Source organism: Arachis hypogaea, unplaced genomic scaffold, assembly GCF_003086295.3.
Source record: "Arachis hypogaea cultivar Tifrunner unplaced genomic scaffold, arahy.Tifrunner.gnm2.J5K5 arahy.Tifrunner.gnm2.scaffold_265, whole genome shotgun sequence".
NCBI classification, from domain to species: Eukaryota; Viridiplantae; Streptophyta; class Magnoliopsida; order Fabales; family Fabaceae; genus Arachis; species Arachis hypogaea.
The window spans coordinates 1-10536 of NW_027255596.1; the positions used below are offsets into that span (position 1 = coordinate 1).

Genomic DNA, 10536 nt, shown 5'->3' on the forward strand with positions numbered 1-10536 from the left:
CACAAATAAGTAATTATTCAAATTGTTAGTTATTTAATTTTATATATATATTGCCTTTGACGACCTTATGTTGTATTACATGATACATTTTTACACAACAATGATTCAGTTGTATGGGTTATGCAATGGATGGATTTGCAACAAGAATTCACTCATGTGGTCCCCCCAAAGGTAACTTTTAACATAGAGAATTTTGCTCTTTAATTACACTAATACATGTGTTAACGTTTAGTAAAATAAATTACAGCTGCATGAGAAAAGGAGTAGAATGTATTTAGTATTGGATTTCGTCACCGGAGATTGGAATTAGATACGGACAGATGTTAACGAGAGGTTTCAATTATGGTGGCTTATGATACACCCATAGCATCTTTACTGAAATTGGAAAGAATTATTCATGTCTTCTTGTTAGACTTACTAAAATAGACGAATTTTTTAATTATGAATTTTTTATTTCTCTCATTGTGTATCACTTTTTTGTTATCCTATTAAGAACTTATAATTCTGAATAAAACTCAAAATCATCAGTGTTATTTACCTCATTTTTTTTCAATTTTTTTACGATGAGCTCTTCTTTATTAAAGTAAAAAAATAAATTGTATAATATGTATTTCACAACTATAACAACAAAATTACTTGAAATCTTGAAATTTAGATAATAATGATTCATTCACTAAACATGCTCATTATTCAGTTTCTGATTTGGGTCGGCAAATTATTCCCAATTCGGCCATTTCAGCCCAGCTACCTCCTCGTCGAAAGACTCATTTGGAATCCAGGTCCATTCACACCACAAAACCTAGTCCTATCACAAACTGAATATTAAATCACTATTAAGCTCTAAGTTTTCATCACAAGCACATAAAGGGTGCTAAAAAAGATTCATCCCACAAAAAGGTGTATAAAAAATCACTTAACAGAATCTCTTTTTATCAATCTTCTATTCCCTTGGACATTTTGTACCAAAGTCCATCGCATCCAACATGGATATCTGACCATCAAGCCGACAACAAAATCTATATCAAATTCCATAGCTTTACATGAATTATTAGCGAGGGTGGGAGAGACCAAGGTTAAAAGTTAAAAAGGAAAAAAGAGAATTAGCTGGGCTAGGCTTTTGCTCCCTACTTGATCTCTGAGCTGTGCTGCAAAATCAATTAGCTACAAATTCTGTTTTGGCTCACTCTTATTTGACACAACAATCTTTTTTCTTTCAACTTGATGCTTTGTCTCAATAGCACCTTTGTCACTAGTCCTCTTATTTGGGATTTGAAGGCACTTCAAGAGAATCCTCACTAGTTCTCAGCACACAAATTTTAAGAGGAAATGTTACTGCAATCAGCAAGCATGGAATTGGATCAGTTAATTTAGAAAGACATCTAGCCATAGTTAAGCATGATTCAAATGAAACCAAAACACCTGAAACTCCAAAGGTTGTAAAGTTTTAACAGATTAAGCTATAATTCTATCAAAGCTAGAGAGAGGGATCAAAAAATAAACATTTCTTTTCTTAATAGGATTTCAGCAACAAAATCGCATCATACTCTAGCCATAATCTGAGGAAAAAGAAGTTTGTGGAACCCATGTTTTCTGATAAGTGAATTTTGGATTAGATTTACATCATTTCATACATAATTACGTAAAGATATTGACTTTCAGCAATAATAATATTATGTGCCACACCAAAGGTGATGGATACTTGCAACTACCTTTAATTCAAACATATTCTCGACACTCAAAAATTAGTGGTAACATAAGGCATATAGAGAATTGGACAGCAGAGAACTGCAAATAGAGGCTTTGGCTGCCATAAACCGGCAGACTAGCTATAGCCAAAGAATGTTGCAACTCCCAATATATGCAAACCAGATAATGCAATCTACATGATTCTATTTAATGGACAACAGGATTAAACTTCTAGAATATTTTGGATCCACCAAAAAAGTGTAATACCGCAAATATTATCCTAAGAATGGGTGTCAATGACATGGATTTTGGTCCAGCTCAGAGTCAATTCAATGATACACCAAAGAGAATGCAAAGCAAAGTCCCCAATTTGATTTACCTACTATGAATTAGCAATCACTACCACTACCGAATGAGCCCCTCACTCCACCCGATGTCTTTTTGGGATGAATTTTGAGTCTTTGCCAGCTGTGTGAACTCTTCTTGGCAATCACTACCTAAAGGCAAAAGAACCATGAAATGATTCGCCATAAACTAGCCTCAAGCCATAATAAGAGTACAAACCTCAACCTTTAATCATAAACACGAACAATTACAACCATCGCAAAAGCTGAATTCCAATAAGATTAAATATAACAAAAATAAATTAAAAAAACACCAATCCTAAATAAAATAAAAATTAGAGAATACCAGAAACTTAAACCATTAATTATACCTTATTACAGCACTTCATTGCTACTGTACGAAGCATTCTCATCATATACCTATAATATCAACAACATAATATCATTAGTACTAGCTAATAAGCAGTAATTAAAACTTTGTCATACCTCATTGGTAAAAGTACTTACTAGTGAATCATCTTCAATGTTCATGTGATCATCCAAATCATTATCAAATGTGTCATTTCTACGGCCTTCTAACTGTGAAATGCCACGACGAACACGACAAGTTGTTCAATTGTGGCCCTCCATGCCACACTGTCCACATCGATGTTTTCTTTTATTGGACTGTGAAGCCCCTCTTTTGTCCTACATATTCTTGGGTCCCTTGCCATGTTATGTCCCAGATCATTGGTTGCAAGCCCAGCTCCGGAAGTATTCACTTGCACATAATCTCTTACACTATCTACATCATTGACCAACTCTTTTTGTGTAGCATCTTCCTCCTTAAATTGTTTCAACAAATTTATAGCCATTTCCCGTGTAAAGATAAATTTCTCGTTATCTTGGGAAGCAAAGTTGCCTAGTTGTATAAACCAATCCATCAAACAACCGTATTGACTTAGCATCAAAGAATTCCAATGAAATCCGATTGTATTTTGCAAACCTAATTTGGCAGTCTTGGTCCATCGAGGCAAGACTAATGACCTTGGTAACTCTTTTATATCTTTATGCACCAAGACGCAAACTATGTGTTCACAAGGTATGCCAAATGATTCCATTCTCATACATGAACAATTCAATTCTATCTCAATGTCACAACAGAATACACGCCACATCTCATTTGGCGTTCAGCCCAAACCGACAGAGTAAATCACATAAGAGCCAGTTTGCCTCATATTTATTACCTTCATTGATGCAGGTCATACAAGGATTGGTTGGAACATATAAAATACTGATAGGGTGTAAACATTGGCAGCACTCCTCTCTAACTGTTGAAAATAGGTTTGCATATTGGGTCTCCCATTCACAGATACGAGGTCAGCCTGGACCTCTTTCCACTGAATATGGTCGACACATCGATTAAAGTGTTGAATGAACTCAACCAGATTGTACCTTGAATTGACATACTTTGCAATGATTGAGTTTAATCCCTCGCACCGAGAAGTAGTCCAAAAACCAGCAAAAAACTTCCCTCTTATATGTGCAGTTACCCATGAATGTCTCTTTTTATACATATCTAGGACCCAATTCTTGTTTTCTACACCAAATCCCTCAACCATTTCAAACCACTTTTGACGAAATACATCAATTTCAAATTCGCCTAGCATACACTTTTTAACACATGGAGGTAAACTGGGGCTTGCCAATGTTACTTGTTGCATTGCGAATCAGATGCCATGCACATAATCTATGATGTGCATTAGGAAACTCTTTCTCAATGGCGAACTTCATTGATAGATCACCATCCGTGATAACCAAAACAGGTGCTTTCACATTCATTGCCATCTTCAATTGTTGTAGCAACCACCTATATGTGTCTTTTTTCTCATCGCAAATTAAAGCAGCAGCAAAGATAATTGTTTGATTGACACCAGAAAATGCAACCAATGGACACCTATATTTATTCCTCTTATAGGTAGCATCAAAAGCCAGCACATCGCCAAATAATAAGTAATCTGCCCTACTGAGACCATCACATAAAATAAATTGCGTAAAGTACCATCGACATCCATGTGATGATTAAAATAGAGAAAAATGGTCATTTGTTGCTCGATCTTCTAGATACTTCAAAGCTGCATATGCATCACCGGGTAACTGGCGCATCTGCTTTGCTATTTTATTGTACATGTCCCTTTGCGTGAAAGAGAGATACTCGTAGCCACCTGCCTGATTTGCTAATGCCCGATATATCTGCCCAACACTAATCCCACCCTTTTTCATGTTAATCATGTAGCCAATATCAGCCTCGGACATGAATCTATGCCCACGAAGCAATCCAGTCAAACGAGGATCTAGAAGCGGATGATTGTGTTCATCAGAAAAATAAAAAATAAACCAACGACCACTAGGTGCATCTAGACGAATCTCCATCATTGCACCGCAACCACACCTTGTCTCGGGAGTAGATTTTCTCTTAAAGTTTCCAATGCCATAATTATTTTGCGGTCTAAATCCTTCACGATGACATACAAAATTCTTCAACTTAAGTACGTCCGCACGACTCTTCCTAGTCCTATTCTTCCGAGCACTAAAGCGTCTTGTCCTTGCATATCTATTGTAGAATTCAAATGCAATGTCGACATCAGAAAAGTGAAAATGACATTGATGAGCGGATAATTTATACGCTTTTTGGCATTATTTTTAGTATGTTTTAGTTAATATTTATTATATTTTTATTAGTTTTTAAATAAAAATCACATTTATGGACTTTACTATGAGTTTGTGTATTTTTCTGTGATTTCAGGTATTTTCTGGCTGAAATTGAGTGACTTGAGGAAAAATCTGATTCAGAGGCTGAAAAAGGACTGCAGATGCTGTTGGATTCTGACCTCCCTGCACTCGAAGTGAATTTTCTGGAGCTACAGAAGCCCAATTGGCGCGCTCTCAATTGCGTTGGAAAGTAGACATACTGGGCTTTCCAGAAATATATAATAGTCCATACTTTGCCTGAGATTTGATGGCCCAAACTGGCGTTCAATGTCAACCCAAAGAATTCTGGCGTAAAACGCCAGAATTGGCACCAGAATTGGAGTTAAACGCCCAAACTGGCACAAAAGCTGGCGTTTAACTGCAGAAAAAGTCTCTACATGTGAAAGCTTCAATGCTCAGCCCAAGCACATACCAAGTGCGTCCCGGAAGTGGATTTCTGCATCATTTACTCATTTCTATAAACCTTAGGCTACTAGTTCTCTATAAATAGGACTTTTTACTATTGTATTTTCAATCTTTGGATCATCTTTTGATCTCTTGATCACGTTTTGGGGGCTGGCCATTCGGCCATGCCTGGACCTTGTTCTTATGTATTTTTAATGGTGGAGTTTCTATACACCATAGATTAAGGTGTGGAGCTCTACTGTTCCTCATGAATCAATGCAAAGTACTATTCTTTTTCTATTCAATTCAAGCTTATTCTTGTTCTAAGATATTCAATCGTACTTCAACCTGATGGATATGATGATCTGTGACACTCATCATCATCCTCCCTTATGAACGCGTGCCTGACAACCACCTCCGTTCTACCTTCGATTAAGTGTGTATCTCTTAGCCTCCTGGTTCGGATCAGAGTCTTCGTGGTATAAGCTAGAATCAATTGGTAGCATTCTTGAGATCCGGAAAGTCTAAACCTTGTTTGTGGTATTTCGAGTAGGATCTGGGATGAGATGACTGTGACGAGCTTCAAACTCACGAGTGTTGGGCGTAGTGACAGACGCAAAAGGATCAATGGATCCTATTCCGACATGAGTGAGAACTGACAGATGATTAGCCGTGCGGTGCAGCGCATTTTGGACCATTTTCACTGAGAGGACGGACGGTAGCCATTGACAACGGTGATCCCCCAACATACAGCTTGCCATGGAAAGGAGTATGAATGATTGGATGAAGGCAATGGAAAAGCAGAAGTTCAGGAGGAACAAAGCATCTTCATTCGCTTATCTGAATTTCCTACCAATGAATTGCATAAGTATCTATATCCTCTTTTATGTTTTATTTATCTTTTAATTATCAAATCTCCATAACCATTTGAATCCGCCTGACTGAGATTTACAAGATGACCATAGCTTGCTTCAAGCCGACAATCTCCGTGGGATCGACCCTTACTCACGTAAGGCATTACTTGGACGACCCAATGCACTTGCTGGTCAGCTGCACGGAGTTGTGTGAAAAGTGTGCGATCACGATTTCGTGTACCAAGTTTTGGCGCCGTTGCCGAGGATTGTTCGAGTTTGGACAACTGACGGTTCATCTTGTTGCTTAGATTAGGTAATTTTATTTTATGTTTAAGCTTTTTATTTTTAATTTCAAAAAATTCAAAAAAAAAATTTATATTCTCCTTCAAAATTTTTAAGAATGAATTCTACAGTTTCATGATTATCTGTTGAAGTCTGGCTGGCTGTAAAGCCATGTCTAAACTTTTGGACCGAGGTTTCAACTTATCATCACAAGAGCTTGTTGATTTCTATCAATCTTGCTGTTGAATGTAGTGATCTGCTAAAGCTTGGCTGGCCATTGGCCATGTCTAGTGTTTTGGACCGAAGCTTTTACTGAAAGCTTGGCTGGCTAATAAGCCATGTCTAATTACTGGACCGGAGTTTTAGACTAACATTGCACGATTCCTGGAATTCTCATTAAGAATTTTGAATTCCTTATTTTCCCTTTCCAAATAATTTTCGAAAAATACCAAAAAAATTTAATAAAATCATAAAAATAAAAAATAATTTGTGTTTCTTGCTTAAGTCTAGTGTCACATTTTAAGTTTGGTGTCAATTGCATTTTTTTTATTTTTCTTAAAATTTTTGAAGAACACATGCATGGAACTGTTCTTCATGATCTTCAAGTTGTTCTTGATGAATTCCTTGTGTCTCATCTTTAAATTCTCTTGTTTAGTATCTTTTGTTGTTTTTCATATGCATTCTCAATTTGTTAGTGTCTCTAATATGAAAATTTATAAGTTTGGTGTCTTGCATGCATTGTCTATTTGATCTTAGTTTTCCATGATTAGTTTCATTTTGTTGTTTCTCATCATTAAAAATTAAAAAAATTTTAAAAAATTATGTCTTTTCAAGCTAATAATACAGAGAATTGAAGATTCAGAACATACAGCAGAGGAATCACAGAGAAAAAGCTGGGCGTTCAAAACGCCCAGTGAGGAAGGAAAACTGGCGTTTAAACGCCAGCCAGGGTACCTGGCTGGGCGTTAAACGCCCAAAAGGGTAGTATTTTGGGCGTTAAACGCCAGAATGGATACCATTCTGGGCGTTTAATGCCAGGAAGATACAAGGGAGGTAAGTTAGTTTTTAATTCAAATCTTTTTCAAATTTTCATAATTTTTCAAATCAAATCTTTTTTAAATCATATCTTTTCAATCATATCCTTTTCAAAATCAAATCTTTTCCATTTTTCTCTCACTATTTTTGAAAATCCTTGCTAACAATTAATGATTTGATTCAAAAATTTCAAGTTTGTTACTTTCTTGTTAAGAAAGGTTTAATATTTGAATCATATCTTTTAAATTTCTTGTTAGCCAAGTCATTAATTTTAAAAATCAAATCTTTTTAAATTGTTTTTCAATCATATCTTCTCAACCACATCTTTTTCAAAATAATTTTCAATCATATTTTTTTGATTTCTAATTTCAAAATCGCTTAATTACTTTCTCAATTTTAATTTTCGAAAACTATTAACCACTTTTTCAAAATTCCTTTTAATTATTTCAAAATCTTTTTAAATTTATTTTCAAAAATTCTCTCCCCCCTTCTCACCTCCTTCTATTTAAGGAGTAACACTCATCCTCTGTTAATAATTCAGACTCTCTCTCTCTCTATAAGTTCGAATTCTCCTCTCTACCTCCTCTTTCTATTCTTCCTTTCCTCTGACACCTCATGGAATCTCTGACGTGGCGGAAATTGGCGGATTAATAAATTAATATAAGAGATACGTTGCAAGTACAGTTCTTAACTAACAAAAATCTGCTTATCAATTTAGAAGGGTTGTCACAAAATTAGAATTAAAATACTGGGAGTATGAATCCCAGGTCATCTCCCAACGAGTTGCAGAAAGATGTGCTATTTTATTAATCAGATGTTTTCCAAAATGGTTTTGAGTTTGATAAACAGGAAACTAAATCAGAGAATTTATGTAATTTAAAGAAAAATCTTGACCGGGAGTAGATTAATCGGAAGTTCTATTCTTGTTGGAGTCCTCCCAAGATTAATTGATAATTGAAGGTTGTTCTGCTTAGTTATCCTTTACTAGGTAGAGGAAAGTCAAGCTGGTTGGAAGTCTGCTTCTATTCATAAGTTCTAATCCTCTCCCTTGGGAAGGATTAGTGTCAGTGACTAGAGAGCTATCCAACAATAAACCCAATTACAATTTTACTCTTGAGCATTCCAACTCAAGGTTCTCCTCTCAATCAACTCTGAATCAAGTTAGAGAACTACTCGCTCATTATGAATGTAAACTTCACAAAATAAGAAAGGGAAGTAAAGGAAGACATGATAAATAATAATCAAAAGGCCAATTAAAAATAAAAATAGTTCTTGTATTAATAAATTCTAAAAGTAATCCAATAGTAATTCTGAACAAATTAAGGATATGAAAGAGTAAGTGACAAGTAAGGAAAACAAACTAGAATTGATGAAGTCTTGGCGGAGGTAATAACTCTTCTCAATATCCTAATCCAAAAAGCAATGAAAACAAAATCCTAAGAACTATGAATGTGTAGAGAGAAAACCTAGAGGAGAAGTAAAGTCAGATCTAAAACTAAAAATTATGCAGAATGAATGTCGTCGTCTGGTCTCTGCATGTTCCCTGGCTCTAATCTGCTTTTCTGGGCCGAAAACTGGGTCAAATCATGGCCCAAAATCGCCCCCAGCGAATTTTGCAAATTCTGCAGATCGCGCACGCCACGCAACTGCGTCGTCCACGCGTTCGCGTCACTCAGCATTTTTCGTGCCACGTGTGCGCGTCGTCCATGCATTCGCGTCACTCATGCAGCTTCCAATCCGCACGTTCGCGTCAGGCACGCGAGCGCGTCACTGCGATTTCCTCTATTTCGCGCGGTCGCGTGAGCCATGCACCCGCGTCACTTCTCGCTGGTCATCTCCTCAATTTCTTGTGTTCCTTCCATCTTTGCAAGCTTCCTCTCCATTCTCTAAGCCATTCCTGCCCTATGAAGCCTGAAACACTTAACACACAGATCATGGCATCGAATGGTATAAAGGAGAATAAAAAAAATATTCAATTAAAAGATCTTTAGGAAGCAAGTTTTCAATCATAGAACAATTTTAGGAAGGAATTGTGAATACATGCAAATCATATGAATAAGTGGGTGAAAGACTTGATAAAACCACTCAATTAAACACAATATAAATCATAAAATAATGGTTTATCAACCTCCCCACACTTAAACATTAGCATGTCCTCATGCTTAGTTGAAGGAGGCAAAAATGAATGAATAGGGGTATGTAAGACTCATGCAATGCAATGCAACCTATATACATGAATGCAACTATATGATTTTGTCTATCTAATTAAAATAAATAAGTTTTCTAAGACAGAACATAGAGCAGATTTCACTATTTTAAATCATACAATAAAAGCAAGTAAATTTGTAAGAAGACAGCTTGTGAAAGCAGGGGACATGGAGTTGAGCATTGAACCCTCACTGATGGTGTGTGTGCACTCTAATCTCTCTAGTGTATAGGGTAATCACTCTATCCTTCTCTAATCATGCTTTCTAATTTTGTTCTTCACCTAACCAATCAACATTTAATGTACCAATGCAAACATCATGAGGTCTTTTCAAGGTTGTAATGGGGCTAAGGTAAAGGTAAGGGTATATATGGCTAGGTGAGCTTATAAATTGAATTTTTAATTAACCCAAGCTTTCACCTGATCATATATGTATATTCTATATAACTTTAAATCTCATACCTAGCTACCCAGAATTTCCTTTTCACATTCCATACTCATGCATCAACCTTTATTTTGATTTTATCACATGTGCATTGATTGTTGTACTTTAACTTATCATTGGGGTAATTTTGTCCCCTTATTTACTAAAATATTATAAATTTTTTTATTTTTTTATTTTATTTTTTTGAACATAAAAATAAACATAGCTTATCAATGCACATAGATTTTCAATTTTCTTTTATAGTTTCACATGAGTAGGTACCCAAATTCCCATTATCTTATCATGACGCATTCCTTTATTAACCTTTGTTCCCACAATCTTCCCAAACTCAATTAACACACAATTTCTATCTTAAGCTAACCAAAGATTCAATAGGGATATTTAATTGTTTTTCTGTTTAAGACTAGTAATGTGGTAAAATGTAGAACAAATGGGATTAAAATGGCTCAAAGTGGCTAACAAAGGTAATTAAAAGGGTAGGCTTATTTGGGATAAGTGAGCTAAACAAATAATGGCCTCGATCATATGCAAGCATGTAAATACACTAAA

At 35.7% G+C, this 10536-nt stretch overlaps 1 long non-coding RNA gene across 1 annotated transcript; it reads right to left on the reverse strand.

The window, feature by feature from the left end:
* Positions 1 to 1300: 1300 nt before the first annotated feature.
* LOC140183461 (uncharacterized) lies at positions 1301 to 2430 on the reverse strand. Its single transcript, XR_011879435.1, has 3 exons — positions 2402 to 2430; positions 2070 to 2183; positions 1301 to 1332 (listed from the first exon to the last, which is right to left on the reverse strand). It is a non-coding gene; the product is annotated as an uncharacterized lncRNA (long non-coding RNA).
* Between the last annotated feature and the right edge of the window lie 8106 nt (positions 2431 to 10536).